Here is a 17560-nt window from a genome sequence, read left to right on the forward strand (position 1 = left end):
ATTATGATTTTCTCAGTATAATAAACATTATATTTATCTTTTATATCTATTTAATACGAGTATACCAACACCACATACACCACATTACACTACCATATATGGATGTATGTTTGTATATACGTTCAAATTACTTTTAATAGTATCAAAATAACAAGTTAGTATTATCAATTTCACAGTTTACACAAGATAATTTTTTATTTCTTTGTTAGAAACGTGTTAACCAAAAAAAAGAGGGTCAATTTTATCCAGAAAAAAAAAGCAAAAATAAGTCACGTACTCGGTTAAAAGTTAACAGTTAATTATATCTTATTTTTTATTTATCTCTAAATTTCTTTAAGTCCAATTTAAATTTTCCTTCATTTTTTATATAATAGATTCCCATGTACATGTTCCTATACATGTTCCTATACATGTACAAGTCTACCCAAAAAAAAAAATGGAATAACTTTTTATATACATTTGTTTTTTTAATTAAATTGAGTTAGAAAGAACATATGACAAAATATCATCGGTATTTCAATAATTTAATAAAAAAAAAAAGGAAAAAAAAAATATTTTTTTTTTGGATTCGGAGAATAAGGGAATTTTTATTTCAATTTGGAATTATTTTTCTTTCCCCTAAAAATTTTTTATTTGGTTTTCCAAAGTTTAGTTGGTCATCTTCTCGTGCATTTTGTTCAATAGAACGTTTGTATATTGGGAGTAGATTTTGAATTTTGTAATTTGATTCATTGTTCATGGTAATTAGAGATTCTCTCTAGTTCAAGCCAGCAAAATTTATTCTGCTATCGCATAAAAATTGGTTAAAGTGTATGTAAAACAAACGTATGGGTTTTTTGATTTAGTCATATGATTTGCATTTGTTCAAATCAATTTAAGATAGATCCAATTTTCTCAATTTTCATAACGATTGAAGAACAAATCAAGAATTATCAAAATAAGAAAGCTAATTGCTAAGAAGAGAAGCTTTGCCAAGAGTTTTTTGTTTTCTAAGGACATTGACCTCTAAGATATCCTAGTAATATCCTGGGAAAATTCTGAATTTCTACAATTTTTATATGTACACAGATATATGCGTCTAATGCACTTATGTAACATCCGAGTTACTTTTCTTGTAGTGTATTTTACACTTTTTTTATACGTTAAGCCTTATAATTTCCTAGATTGCTTTCGGCTTCAAATAACCAAATTTAATTCCTTTAGTAGTCGATTGATTAGCGATGAATTTCAAGTTTTTAGCAAAAATACTTTGTAAAAAACAATGTAAAAATTAGAAATATAAGCTTTAAGTATAACTGTCAACTCTTCATATCAAAATATTTTATTACTTCAAAAATTGATGAAATTTACAATTTCATTAACTAAATTTTAATTTCATTAATTAATTATTAGTGAAAGTCATTAAGTATATTTTTTTGAAATTATTTAAATAATTAATAATGCTAATTAAAATAAATGATTATTTTAAAATCAAACACAATAAAATTCAATTGTCAGTGAAATTTTTGACATTTCTGTCAGCGACTTCGAGAGAAAAACTGAATTTTCTTAAATATGTAGTTTGTAAAGAGAATCAAAATGAGAATCGAAGAGAATGTAAAACAAACGTATGGGTTTTTTGATTTAGTCATATGATTTGCATTTGTTCAAATCAATTTAAGATAGATCCAATTTTCTCAATTTTCATAACGATTGAAGAACAAATCAAATATTTAATCAATATTTAAACAAATCATATATTTAATTTAAGTATAGTGTTATACTTTGTCGTTTAATTTATTATATAACGTAATAATTACAATGTCCAAAATAATATATATTTTGTAATATGAAGAGATTATAAGCAGGCGAATTTCTTAATTTCTCATTAGCTACAAATTTACTTTAACCCTTTGCACTATAATTGTTTTTCTAATTTGTTCTCGGCCAACTCTGATTTAATTTTTCTGGTTTTGATATCATATGTTAGGTATGAAGATAATTACTTGGAGATTACACTCAATACTAACAATAATTGAATTGCGCATGAATGAATAACTGTTTTTTCACGCCAGAGGTGACTTCAGAGTTTTAGAGAAAAATATTTTTGTCACGCCAGAGGTGACTTCAGAGTTTTAGAGAAAAATATTTTTGTCACGTCAGAGGTGACTTCATAGTGTAAAGGGTTAAATTAAATAAAAATTATATATATATAATAAAATAATTTCAAATAATTTCAAAATTGTATTCTTGTTCTACTCTGCGTACTTAAAAATTTTTACATAATAATTCCATCAACTCTTTAACAATAATAAACAACGCAGAGCAAAAGATTAAATAAATGGCGGAATAAAAAATTTTTTCATAAATTTTTTTTTAATTCTATAATATTATTTTTTGGTGTCAATAACCTTCATACTTTAAACTTTGATTTATTTTACCAAGATTTTAAATTTTATATAATTTTTTGCTGAAATTCATAAATCTTGTATATTTCATAACTAAGTATTTGAATCTCATAAATAATCATTGATATTTTAATTTATTATTATACTTTAATTTATAATACATATAATTGACTTTATTTATATACATACGTATAACAAAAAAAAAATGTATAAAAATAATAAATTTCTTTAATGTTATTTGGTTGCAGTTTTAAAAACAAAAAAAAATTTTAATAATAAATTTATAAAAATTACCAAAGACAATCAATTATTTTTCCAAAAAAAAAAAAAAAAAATTCTCAAATTTCTATATTCAATATTTATTTGTGTGTATGTGTGGGTATATCCATGAAAATTTGGAATGAAATATTGGATACTTTATTGCATTTAATCTTAAAATTAGATTAAATTTTTTTTTGTTTAAATTTTCCCTCGTAATCTTTCATAGAAATTTTGATTTTTTGTGTTTTAATACAGACGCATAGTTATGTTAAGCATACTCCTTATATATAATATACTATATTCGTCGCCGTATAACAGTTTCTATATAAAAATTTAATTTTATATATTTAGGTTAAAAATAAATAGGCGTTACCGGAATTTATAATGACGTCTATATCTGAAGAAAATCCTAACTTATTCAAGACAAGTTGTTAAAAATGTGATCAATTTAACACATTCTTTGATTTATTACATTGCCTAAAATATATTCTTATATACACACGAATATACATATGTGTGTATATATAGGAACCGATTTAATATTATTTTTATTCATTGATTTAATCGCTTTAAGGTTTTTGCCATATTTTAAATTTAAAATGCGATTCCAATGATGAATACCAAAAAAAAAAGAGAAAATATTTTTTTTTTATTATTAAACGATGGTGTTACCAAGAAATGAACTTCAATGAAAATTGAATGCTTTTTATCGCTATGTCTCTACTTTACAAAAAAAATCAGAAAAATCAGAAAAAAGACGGAAACCTATTCAAAACATATATTTTTCTTCCGTTCCGTTCCGATATTGTTTTCAAGGATAATATTTGCCTTTAAGTTTATTTTGTTTTTTCTTATAATAGAAAAATTGTAAAAATTATGTTGTAAAAAAATGATAAAAAAATAAAAAGAGAAAATAAAAATTACAAGAAAAAAAAATTAACATTTTTAACAACTGAAATTTTGTAAAAAAAAAAATTTTTATTCCTTTTTCTTTTCCTTTGTTCTTTTTTGGTATTTTAATGTTTTTTGATTTTATTTAGATAACACTTGAATTGACCTTAATGGCCTTTTTGATAATGTTATGACCATCAATTAAATGTTTTTACATATGTAAAAAAAAAAAATAGCAAAGAAATAAAATCATAGATTTGCCCCCTATAATAGCAATAGGTTTAAGAATTTAGGGCAAACATTAATGTTTCTTAAAAATGTTATTTTACATGCATGTCTTTTTTTTACACACACACACATTTATATTTAAATCTCGACCTTAGGAAATTTATTTTAGAAAAGAAAACAAAGTTTAAGCTATTGATTTTTGTCTTTATGTTGGTACTGAATGTCATTTAAGGAAGAAAACAAAATTATAGTAGGGGGAATATTTGGGAAGTTCGAAGAAAAAAAACTGCATTTGATCAAGGACAATATTTTAAATTAAGAATTAATAAATTTTAAGATGAAGAATTAAGTAGAAATTTAAATTTATACAAAAGTAAAATATTTAATTGAGTTTTAGAATAATTTAAGTTCAAATTCACTGTTATACTCTGTTTAACTTTTGTTAAAAACTATATATACAATTAATTGTGTATCCTCTCAATTATAATATAAACTTAAAGAGAAAGAGAAAGAAAGCGTGAAATTAAAGTGTAAAGTTTTCAGTATCCTGACCTGAATAAATCAACAGAATTTTTTTTACTGTATAACAAATAATTTTCTCTACAATTTAATCAACAATTTTATTTTTTTTTTAATTTGATATACTGCCGCCAGTGTTACCATATTGATTTTAGAGAAATTTTGGAAAATTTTGCTAAAAAATTTGAAAAATTTGGCTGGCAAGATAGAACAACAAAACTAGTATAAAATCTGACAAAAAAAAAACAGCTTTAATCAGCATTCGCTTAGACAAGAAGACAATTGGTGTGTAATTCAGAATAAAATAATTATTATACATAGCTTCAAAGTCACTTAGGTGTCAATTAATATAAAATAAATTTTTTTATATTATTAATTTTTGAAATACTCAATTACCATTTGAGTGATAATAATTTGCAAAACAAGAAATTCAAAGTGATTTGTCAGATTTTTCACTTGAGAAAACAAAATCTGAAATTTTAGATAAAAAATCCAGTCATCCAGTTGAAAAATCTGAAAAATCAAATAAATTGCGGTAATATGGAAACGCTGACTGCATAGCTACAATATTACAATATAACTTTTAATATATTAATATAATTATTAGTCACAATCGCAGTTGTTCGTAAAAAACAAAACATTTCTCTCTGTTATCTCTTTCAATGCCTGAGACCATTTTCATCTTCAGAGAGAATTTATCGTTTTGATATACCGTATACAAGACTTAAAGAGAAATATCAAAAATTCAAAATGATTATTTAAAATGGAAAGAAATTAATGATAGCGAACTCAAGTACCACCATAATTTGCAAATTAATCAGAATCTTACGAAATAATTTTAATAAAATTGTGCTAATTAAGAAAATATCGAGTCGCCGGTAGAGTCTGTTTCCTGCTCCACTCTTACCTACTATCCAAAAATTTACAAAGTAAGTTGATCATTTACAAAATAAATTTTAAGAGAGCAAAAAAAAAAAACAAAAAAATTAAGTCACAACATTTTAAAAGTATTATAAATAATTACAAAAAAGAGAAAAAAATTCTGAAATGGCAGGCGAAAGAAAAAAAACTTTTTATAATACACTTTAAAACTACATACTTTAAAATTAAATAATATATTCCAAATGTACATAAGTATTTCTTAAAAAACAAAAAAAAAAAAACACTCAAGTACTCTTTTATGTAAGTAATGTAATGATTCATTAAGAAAAAATTTCAAAACAAGTGAAACACAGAGAGAGAGAGAGAGAGAGAGAGGAACAAAGAAAAAATTTAAATAAAATAAAAGTTTTCTTTAAAAAGAAAAAAATTTTTTTTTTGTAAATCATCTACATAATTTTTTTTTTCCTTGTTCACTGATCCATGCAACGTAAAAGTTTTTGCATACCAAACATAATTTTTACAATCTGGTACAAGGAGAGCACACAGAAACAAAAAAATTAAAAAAAAGGGAGGAAAAAAAGAACAGAGAAATGTCAATTTCAATGTACACTATTTTTTTTTTTTTTTTCTGTACCAACTTTACCCGTTTTTTTTTCCATATTATGGACAAGATAAATTGTGTCGCACTTCATTATTATTAATTTTTTTTTTGTTTTCGTACATTTTTTTTTTATTTTTTTTTTTTGTAAAATTTATATGGTACCGTACTGTATGTACTTAAAAATTTTCCAAGACTTTTAATAAAATTCTAATGCGATTTAATTTTTTGCGCTCTTTTTATTTTTTTTCACGTTTTTTTTTTTTTTTTTCATTTTTTGGTTCTTGGTTCAACAAGAAATTAAATGGGATGATTTATTCTATGGTCTTTTTTGTACAATATGATCTTCAGTGTTTATACACATAAATTGAAAACAGAGTGACAGAGCGAGAGCGAGAAAGAGAGAAATAAGATGAAAAAAAGGGTACACTATATATATATATATATATGTATATACTTTAATATTTTAAACCCATCATTTACTTTACATCGAATTTTCATCTTTTCTTATTAAATTTTTTTAATATTTCCAATGGAGAACCTTTGCTGAGTACCGTAAGTACCGTAAGTAATCTTTCGTATTTATTTTTGTTTTTTTTTTTTTTAAATTATAATATTTTTTTTTTTGCTCCTCTATATTTATTCGTTCCGCTCATTCTCTCATACTCTTATATAAATACGAGAAGATACACAAACGTCGTACATATTTTATCATAAATATTTAATATATTAAAATCAATTCATCCGCTCTTTCTCATTCTCTCTCCCTCTCTCTCTCTCTCTATAAACATATATACCTCTATATAGCAGTAATCAATAATTTAAAATTCATGTGCATAATAAAAGTTTAATGAAAAATATTAAAAAGGTACATACAAAAGAGCAAAAAAAAAAAAAGAAAGAGTACTTATATAACTGTGTAGAAGAATATTTTGTTGTTAGAGAACATTTGAAAATTAAGTGTGCTACTCGTACTAGCGTATTACTCTTAATTCGTATATAAGGAGGAGTCCTTATATACATAGGTACAACTAACAATTTATAAAATTAAAGTAAAAAGCAGGAGCTAAAGATAAAAATGGCAAAAAATATTTAATAAAGATTTTTTTTTTGCAATTACAAATACAATTTTAAAATATTTTTGAAAAAAAAAAATTTTACTTTTTATTTTATTTTCTTTTTTCTTATTTAATTCTCTAATGCATGTATGAATACAAACATACATACGTACCGTATACGTATAACACTACATCTATAACTTTAATACTTTACTTAATATAAATTATCTTGTTCCATCTGAAAGAATTTTATTTCATAACAACACAAAACAAAATAACAAAAAAAAAAGGAAAGGAAATTTATTAAATTTATAAGGATACCAGGTCGATTGTAGTAGTCAATAAAGTAAAATAATTAAAAATAACAAAAATATAAAAAGAAAAAAACAGAGAGAAAAAAAATAAACGAAAAAAAAAAAGTAGAAGAAGGGCAAAGAAAAAAAATTTTTTATACAAAAGGAGACACTAAAATTAAATAAAAGGATCAGAATTAATACTGTCATCCATTGGTAAAATGTTATATGTCACATATAAATTATTTTACCACAAAAAAAAAAAATCGAAAAAAAAAAGTAAAAATATAATTTGTCTTTGTATAAAAGGATATCTCATATCTTTTGCAATAAAATAAAGAATAAACTGGTTGGTAACTATTCGAAATTAAAAAATTTTTTAGTGTTCACTAAAAACATTTTATAATGCACAAATTCACAAACATAATATGTTTTATGTTTTTATATAAATATGTCATGTGTACAATATAAATTAAGTTTCTCTTACATTTTATATATATATATATATATATATATATATATATATATATATATATATATATATATATATATCTATATATATATATACGATATACAGGATTCTCATCCTTGCGCGTGTAAGTACATCATATATATTTTGTATATATACATAAAGGACAGACATAATATTATTATGAATCCTTTACAATGAATACAAAAATAGAGTGATGTTGAAGGGTGTAATAAAAAATTGAGAATTTTTTTTTTTTTTTTTTAAATAAATTTTTGAAAATATTAATGGTTAGATTTTTTTTTTGTTTTTTTTTTTATTGTCGGTTTTCATTCTATCTAAAAGAAAAATTTAGGAGAGTAACATAAAATGTCATAAAATACACAATAGCCATTTCAGTTTTTCTTTCTTCAAAATGAATTTTATATTGTCATTTAAAATTTGTGTGCTAGTACGAGTATGTATGCATGTAAGATTTTTTTTTGGTTTTATATAGTGATTATTTTCAATTTATAATTTTTGTTTCTTTCTTAAAACTTTTCCAAAAAAATTTTTGAAAAACAATGCTTATTAGTCCGTGTGTCCATGGACGTATTAACAAAACTTTTAAACCCTGGAAGATTGAAACCTAAATCTTCATATGTACATAAACCTTTACAAGAAACTTATTTCTGTAGAAGAAAGTTTTTACCTACCTCCCCCCTCCCTTTAAAAGTTGTGCCCCTTCCAAAACTCTAAAAATGCCATTTTTTTAATAATTATTGTAGCACAACCAGAAACATATTTTATATTCTGCAAGCGTAGAAAAGCAGTGGCTGGCTTCTACTATCACGGCATATGATATTTAAACTTTACATAAACAAAATGGCTGTTAACCATATGCCGTTAATCCGTTTTTTACAAATTTCTGATGTCGTTTTTCTTTAAAACGTGAGGTTATGGGAGTCTGAAATTTTATGGCTTTTAGATATTCATAAATAGTTGATTTCGTTAGAAGAAAATTTTTTTCTACCTCCAGCCTCTATCAAGTTATCACCTCTCGAAAATTCTAAAATTTGAATTTTTAGCACCTTATATTCCCGTAACTGCATGCTTTTCCGAATTTCTGTAAAGGCAGAAAGCTAACGGTAAATGCTATGCCATTAAAAATATAATTATTTTTTTTAACTCAAGCATTATGTTAAGGTCTCTTTAAATTTTTTGTAGTTTTATTGAAAAGATTACAAACAGCACTCATCCTAAATTTATGCAATATTTGAAATATATTGAAATATGAATGAAGGTAATTTTAATAATGTAAGATTGTAGTACAAAACTAGATTTTTTTTAAGAGCAGTAGTTTCACTTGTTGAAGGGAAAAGTGCTACATTACCAAAACTTTGGTTTGATCCAAATTTATTTTATTGTACTACACTCGTATATAAATCATTTTTGTTGTAAATTGTGTCCAATTAACAATTGTTTGTGAATATGGAAATATTGTAATAAAAAAATTCTATATATGGAATTAACTTTAGTGAATATAATAAAATATAATGTCAACAGGTCTTGCTAGTTCAACTTTGTCTAAAACTTAGATGTTAAAATATTTGAATTTTTTGCATTGAAATCTGTTATAATTCGGCAAAATATTGCTTCAAATTGGAGAAATTCTTAAGTGATCAAATTAGTATAGAAAATATCTTTGAAATTTAATCCATTTTAGTTAAAATTAACTAAACTTAACAAGGTTCGTAAGCAAAATTTAATATCACATGAAAAACTAAATGAAATCTAAATTTTACAAATTGCGTTTTTCCATTCCAATTCTTAATAAAATCAGTAAAAACTGCTATTAGGAGCTTTCATCAAATTGCAAAATATCTTACTATCACCATTTTTTAAACTTTTGAAAGTGTTTTTTATAAAGTTTTTTTTTTAATCTCATTCTTTGTCCATGTTTTTATTGTGACTATATCAAAGCTCCAATATTCCTGCTTACGATCCAAGCATATAGCAATTAAAAAAATTAAAACAATTTGTAAGTTATATTAAAAAAATATTCAAGTAAATTAAATATTTGTAGGAGGTACGCGTTTTTGGTCAGCAATATAAAAAAAAAATATGAAATCACAATATTTTTATGTCCTTTTTAATGTAATTAAATGTTAAGAGCCATGTATTTTTGGTACAAAATCACTGAAAATTCATCAAAATCTTGTTATGGTTAATAAAATTGTCAATTACAAAATTCTTTATTATTTTGTTCATTCTTCTTAGTCAGTTAATTAACTACACACCTAGTAATTGAAATAATGCTGAATTTTTATGAAATATTTTTGGGGGAAATTTGAAATTTTTTTCAATTATTCAATGTGGTTTTGGGCTGGTTTTCTTGTGTATTAGAATTACCACAATAATTTTGTGAAGCACGTTAAAGTAAAAATAGATTGTATAATTAATTTTATATATTAAAATTAAAATGTGTGTGTGTGTTGCCATAAATTAGGAAATTATTATGGAAGCTCATTGATGGACAATCTACTTAATAGGAACTGCAATCTTTTCTTTTGTATTTATTCTGTAACTGAAATGGAAGAAATAAGAAGAAGGATTTCCCTACCAAGCCATTTTTCTTTCAAAAACCTAACGAATGTTATGCGAAGAGTATCCTTTAGAAGGTTTCTTCCAGTTTTACAATTGTATTAGCAGAAACTTTATAAGAAATCAGTGCCGAATTCCGAAAAAAAGAAATTTGGTATAGGCGTAAGAATAAAAGTAATGAAGTGTGAAAGATGATGTGGTTTTCATGTAATGAGAATGGACCCCATCCAAAAAATTTGAATTAGCCGAGAACTCGAAACCTAGAAATTTTTTTTTCACGTTTTGAACTTTTACAAATTAATAAATTTCTTTATGAAGATTCTGCAAGAATCAAAAAGCAATTTCTTTTTCATTAGCAAAGTTACGACTACGGTTGGCATGTAGGCAGAAATCTTGGAAAATGGGCAATTCATTTCAAAGGAAATTTTAAAAAGCTATAATATTACATGACTTTAAAAAGGGCCGTTGTTTAAAAAAAATTGAAAAACTTTTCAAAAATTCACTTTTTAAACAGTTGCCCGCGTTTGACAGTTAAGTTCGTTGTATGATTGTGTGTTTGCTGGATGTTGTATTTTAAAGGCTTTCCAGCGAATGTTTGAAGAAGTGTTATGTCTCACACAGCTGAAGTTAAAGCCTATTTTGGATAAAGCCAGAAAAAAAAACGTTTTCCCTTTTAGAGCCTCTAGCTCTTAAACCGGTTCTGAGAGCGGTTAGTGCGGAAAATTTTTTTTTCATACACATAAAAATCTACACATAGGTATTACATTATGTCAAGGCAGTACTGTATAAAATACACTGTATAGTTGACTTTTTGGGGAAAAATGAATAGGACCTCGGACCTCTGACCTCATAATTCATACACCACAATAAATTCCAAATTTCTATAAATCATATAGTGTTACATATTTTTTTACATATTTGACACTGACATTTCTATGTCATTAAGAGAGTAAAGATGATAAAAAAACTTTTTTGTTTTCAAATTTCCATTGAGGAAAAATCGGATTGTTATACCCTAAAAATAAAGCAAAATATTTTCTTTACCAAAACAATTTTAGAAAATTTCCTAGCGACAAAATCCTAAACTCATGGTGTAAAACTAAAAATTTACATTAATATTTTTCTGTTTAACATTTTTGGGATACAAGCGCTGCTGTGTTAATTTACATTTTTACTATTTTTGGTAATTCAAGGTCAAAAGAGAAAAATTGTTTTAATAAAAAAAAATTTTTTATTGTAATAAAATGTAAAATATTTTAATTTAAATTTAAATTACATAACCTTGTTGACATTAAATTTACTTTTTATTTTTGCATATTATAAAATTAAATTTTTTATTCAAATAAAAATATTTAAGGGAGAGAGAGAGAGAGAGAGGATGTGAAGAAATTATAATATTTAATTTGTAATTTTAACATTTATCAATATTTTCAAGTAAATCAGCAAAAAAAAAAAATAATAATAATCTTGTATAAGAGAAACTGTTAACAACATTTTTATATTCGTAAATCTTTCTCTTTATACAACACATACATGTATATGTATTTTATGTGCATGTATGCGTATTAAAATTGCATCTTAATAAAATATATTTATCAAGAATTGCCATAACGTGTAATTTAATTCCGTATTATGTGTATTTAAGTTATTTAATTACTTATATATTGTTATATTTCAATATATATTTTTTTAATAGGATTTTATGGTGGGGATGAAACAGAGTAATGTATTAAAAAATCCGATTATTTTGCATGAATGCATTTATAAATATGTGTATATATTTACTCTTAATATTTGTATAATGCACAAATGTGTATATATACATATATATTTACATATGAATTTTAATTAAAAAATAAATGTTCGGTTGATTGAAAACATTGAATAAAATTCTTTATAATTTTCCAATTTAATCATTTCGAATTTAAAATGAAATTATATTTATATTGTTATTATATAAAAACAATTCCCGCAATAATATAAAAATAAAATGAATGTAAAAATTAAATGAGAGAAATTAAATATTATTTTAAATGACAAATAAATTATAAATCGTTAGTTGTTAATACAATATATGTATATTATGTATATAGGTTTTAAATTTAATGTAAATGAAAATATTTCATATTGATTACTATAATACACAACTTAATTATTGATATTCTTTTGTAATATTAATTAATAATGAATTTTTAGAATTTTTAATTTTTGTTTTTAAAATCAACATTTTTATTAATTTGAATTGCTTTAATTAATTTACGATCTTTAATAAGTAACAATTGTTAATTTACAATAATTAATGAAAATTGCATATTTTTAGGGGGTTTGATTAAAATGAGAATTAAAATGGAATTGTATTGTAATTCTAAATTTACTGTTTGGTTTTATAATGCTGCAAACTCAGTAATAATGATATATAGGCCTGGCAGTTACGTCATTTGTCTATAAAAACAGAGTTTTAAGCGAATTAAGCCATGTCTCCGTCCGTTTGTTCGGTCCTATAACTCAAAAAATAATTGAACCAATTTCATAAAATAATCGTAAATTGTTTATAATAGTAAATTTCAAAACCCTTCTTCATTTCAATGTAAAGCAATGGCTTTGGAAGGTGCCATACGTTTTCAAAACTTATAAATACATAAGGGGCGGGATTCTGAATTACTTTGCACTCTACGTCGTTATCAAACAGTGTGCCCGGTACCTAATAAATTGCGCATAGTAAGTCATAGAATCGTGTAACTTTATCATGCAGAATGTAAGAATCTAATCTATTTGCAAGAATAAAATTAAAGCCTGAAATTGAACTTTCAACTTTTTATTTCGCAATATTTGTATATTCAGGAACAATTTCGTTGCAAATAGAATGGAAAAATTTTTTGGAAAACATGTAACAGAAAGAGTTGGAAAAAATTTTACTTTGTATATTAGATCCGGCATATATATATTTTCATATCTTAGAAACTATTGAAGTTACAATACTTAAAACTGCACATATAAGAAACAAGTGCAATAATAGGGCATTTAATATCATGAAAAATAGTTGGGATCACATTTTAATTATAAAAATTTTCATATATAACTGCAACAACTAGAATGCGATTTATATTAATAACCGGGCCACTATACTATATTACAAAACAATAGGTCGTGTGTTAATCCGTTCGCCTATTCTTAAATATTATAGCTATTACTTACTTCTTAAATTTCTACTGAATTTAATTTAAATTTTTAAATCATTTTCTGTTTACATTGCAAAAAAAAAAAAATTGAAATAAAAATTCTTCTTTCTCAATTTTTATCACGATAATTAAAATTCAACCCGAAAAATTTGACATTAAATTTTAATTTTACATCTTTTTGATTCGCAATTGATTTGAATTCAAATTTTCTTGTACATATTTGTATATACATATATACATACATATATATTCATAAATATGAAATAAATGTGTATGTACTCAAAAGGAAGTGTACTAATATTACAAAGGTGTACGTACATATTTTGTTTTTTTTTTCTAAAATCACTTATTTTACAACGTAATGATTTTGAAAATTTTAATGACTTTTGCTTTATAATGTAAATGAACTGGAAATGATTTTGAATATTGATTTGTTATTGGAAATGCTATTGGAATTGAACAGGTAAATATTATATTTAGATATATATAATATGTATATAACATTGTAATAAAAAAATATTTTAATTTTACATCATAATTTATTATATACTCGTTTATGTATATGAATATGAAGAGAATCTTAAGAGAAGAAAAGAACATTTTTGATATAGAGGGCGAATGTATCACTTAAAATATTATTTATATTATTTATGAACACTGTTCTAGCCCTTACATATATAGAAGTTAATTTTTAATTTTAAAAATTTTAAAGAATAAATAAAATTTTGAGAATTTTAAAAATATTTTGAGAGAAAAAATGTTAAAAATTTTCATTATTTTTATTAAAATATTTTGTATAACAGAAATTCTAAATATCTAATGTTTTTGAAAATTAATTACTAAATTAACATGTTTTTGATGGAAGAGAAATAGAAATTTTCTATTTCAAACAATTTTTCTCTAATAATTCTCTCATTACAGCCAATATACCTTAATTTTGAGAATATTTTTGATTTAATCGAATTTCTTCTATTGTTTTGTTGTTTCGATATTTTTCCATTATTATTGTATATTTTTCTTCTTCTCGAAAAATTAATCGACATAAGTAAGTATTAACAGATGTTGTTTGACATTTTTAACAAAATTTTTTTTTTATGTACACACAAAATACATGTATAAATATATTTTGATATTAAAATAATAATAATAATAATAAGAAGAAGAAGAAAATTGAAGAAAATTTAAAGATAATAAAAACAACAACAATAAATATAAAATATATAAAAGGATTCATTCCGTTTAATTCAGTCAAATAAAAAATAAAAAATTAGACGAAAAAAAAAAGGCATCTCAGGCATCATCGCAAAAGAATAATAATAACAGCAACCAATCAAATAACCAACCCATCACAACCCAACAAACAATCATTCTTTTTTTTTTTTTTTCTATTCATTCAAATATTTTTCAAATATTTTCAATAAAAGAATAACATATTTCTTTTTAATATAAAATAAATATTTTACTAATGTTTTTCTTCATTTACATAAAAAATATTATTTTATTATTTTTTTTATTTTTTTTTCGTTATTGAATTGAAAAAAAAAAGAGTGTATATTATGTGCGTGTGTGTATAGAATAAAAAGTGTGTGTATAATATTTTTTTTTTTTGTTTTGTGTTATAAATTTCTTAAAATACCAAAGTTAGAAAAACTGTCAAAAAGTTAGCAAAAATTTCAATCAACCGAAAATATTATAAGGTTGCCAAACAATAATTCCGAATGTCAATGAGAAAGGAATGAGAAAAGGATAGGCAACATAGAAACAAACAAACAAACAAACTAGCAAACAAGCGAACAAACAAACAAACGAATAAATAAGCAAACAACAAGAGAAGAGAAAAGAGGAAGAAGAACAAAAAAAAAAAATCAAATTTTTCTTGTTTATTTATTGTTTTTGTTTTTTTTCTGTTTTTCTGTTTTTGTTCTATTAAATTAAATTTTCAATTTTTTTTTTATATTTTTGTTTTGTTTCGTTTTTTTTTCGTTTGTATGTGCTATCGGTTGTTTTACTCTATTTTATATTGAAAGAGGAAAGAGCGCGTGGTTTATTGTTATTGTTGTTATATCGATAACACATATTTTCCCTTTACATATAGGTATACATATATATATATATATATATATATATATATATTTTAAATTCAATAGAAAAATTTTCATCTTTTCATCTTAAATGGTTTATAAACATTTTTGTTTTTTTTTTTGTTTTTTAACAGACATACTACTTATATATACAAACAAACAGGTTATTATATTTTGGGCTAACAAAAAAAAAAAACCGAAAACAAAAACGAAAAAATGAAATTTATGTGCTCGTGTTTTTATGTTTTTTTTTGTTTCTTCTTCATTTTTTTACTTATTATTATTATTATTGTTATTATTATTAAAAAATATAATATTTTTCCATTTTTTTTCTACAAACACACAAAAAATGTTAAGACAAAATGATGTTTCAGAGAAGAGAAGAATTTTTCATATAAAAAAATAAAAAAAAGAATTGAATTAGAAGAGATTGAAGCAAACAACATAAAAAAAAAATAGAAAAAAAATAAAACAATTTACTTTTTTTTTTTTTTTTTAACATTTTAAAAATATGTTCTGTACACAATAATATCGTATAAATGAGAAATGTTTGTGTGTAAGATTTATGAAAATTTGTACACGATCAGGCTACAAAAAAAAAAAAAAAATACAAATTTTTTTTTTTTTAATAATAAAGCGCATGTATTTAAAGTATAAGGCTACTATGAGTACACTTTTTCAATTTTTTTTTTTGTTCTATTGTTTTCTATCTTATTCTACTCATATATAATATTGTGTTATATTCTATTGTGATATTTTAGATAAATTTATAAGAGAAAATTTTTTCAATTTTTTTTGTTTTATTTTTTTTTTTTTTCAAAAAATGTGATTGTGAATATCCCATTATTATATGTATGTATATATATATATATATATTTAATTTATTATATTATAAATGCATCAGGAAAAGAAAAATAATATAACAGAAAATTGAAATGAAAATGTCCACCTTATGCTCTTTTTTTTTGTCATTCTTATTATTTTGTTCTCGTGTAATCTTATAATATTGCACATACAAAATATACTCAAATATTATATTATAATTATTATTGTTATCAATGTGCATATATACATGCACCACATGTATATATATGTACATTTAAATATAGTACGTGTTTTTTTTTTTATTTCCATTTCTTTTATACATACACGTATAATAGTAATTTTATTTTTTTTTTTTTTATTTTCTTAAATTTTTTATATTATTTTAATTTTTTTTTCTCATATATTAGAATTTTTATACTAAATATAACATATGCATATTTTATTCACACATATATATGTTTGTAATTATTTCGTATAGAAAATTGTAAATATATTGCATACCATAAAATAATATCCTTAAGCATGTACTCGTACATACATATGTGACTATATGCAAACATGTTTTAATAATATAACAAAACATTTCACATGTACATATATATTAAGTGAAAATCGTAGATATATGACGGATATATTATTTATGAAATATATATGTATATATACAATCACGTACTTATATTATGTACATGTTTTGATAGTATAATGACGAAAAAAATGAGAAAAAATGAGAAAAAGAGGAAAACTATGCGTGTTTCTCCATACATAACGTATTATATAAAATATATGTATGTAAAATTTTCTTTTAATATTAATCATGTGCATATATATGCCTATATAGTAATAATATTTATGTAAATAGATATATTTAAAAAAAAAAAAATTAGAATATTAAAAAAATGAAGTGTATGGTTTTACCTACTTGGTTGTAAAAATTTTTTTTTTTTTCAAAAATTTTATTCATAAAACATAATAATCCTATGATGGTTATAATTCTCCATATTATTATCTCTTCCTCTATTTTGTATAACTATATGTATATAAAACATATATAAATTCAAACATATTCAATTTGTATGTTTTTGATTATCCTATATAAGAATCCTATTTTTTTCTTGAATTATTCTTGAATTTTAATATCGAATTTTTTTTTTCTTCATTATTTTTGCATTTTATTTTATTTTATTATTATTTTTACTTATTATTTTACTCTATTTATTTGTTATTTGATTTTCAATACTGTTATTATTTTTATTATTACAGATGGAAGAGTTATAATAGAAGGGTTATAGAAGAGTTATAATAATTT

General features: G+C 22.9%; 1 long non-coding RNA gene across 1 annotated transcript in view; it reads right to left on the reverse strand.

The window, feature by feature from the left end:
* Window positions 1-17290, reverse strand: part of LOC129614335 (uncharacterized) — an 83822-nt gene extending 66532 nt beyond the window's left edge. The window contains exon 1 of the long non-coding RNA XR_008697374.1: window positions 17170-17290. This is a non-coding gene — a long non-coding RNA (uncharacterized LOC129614335). The remainder of the gene's footprint in view (window positions 1-17169) is intronic.
* Window positions 17291-17560: the final 270 nt, after the last annotated feature.

The sequence above is a fragment of the Condylostylus longicornis genome, unplaced genomic scaffold (assembly GCF_029603195.1).
Source record: "Condylostylus longicornis isolate FDR11 unplaced genomic scaffold, ASM2960319v2 ptg000107l, whole genome shotgun sequence".
NCBI classification, from domain to species: Eukaryota; Metazoa; Arthropoda; class Insecta; order Diptera; family Dolichopodidae; genus Condylostylus; species Condylostylus longicornis.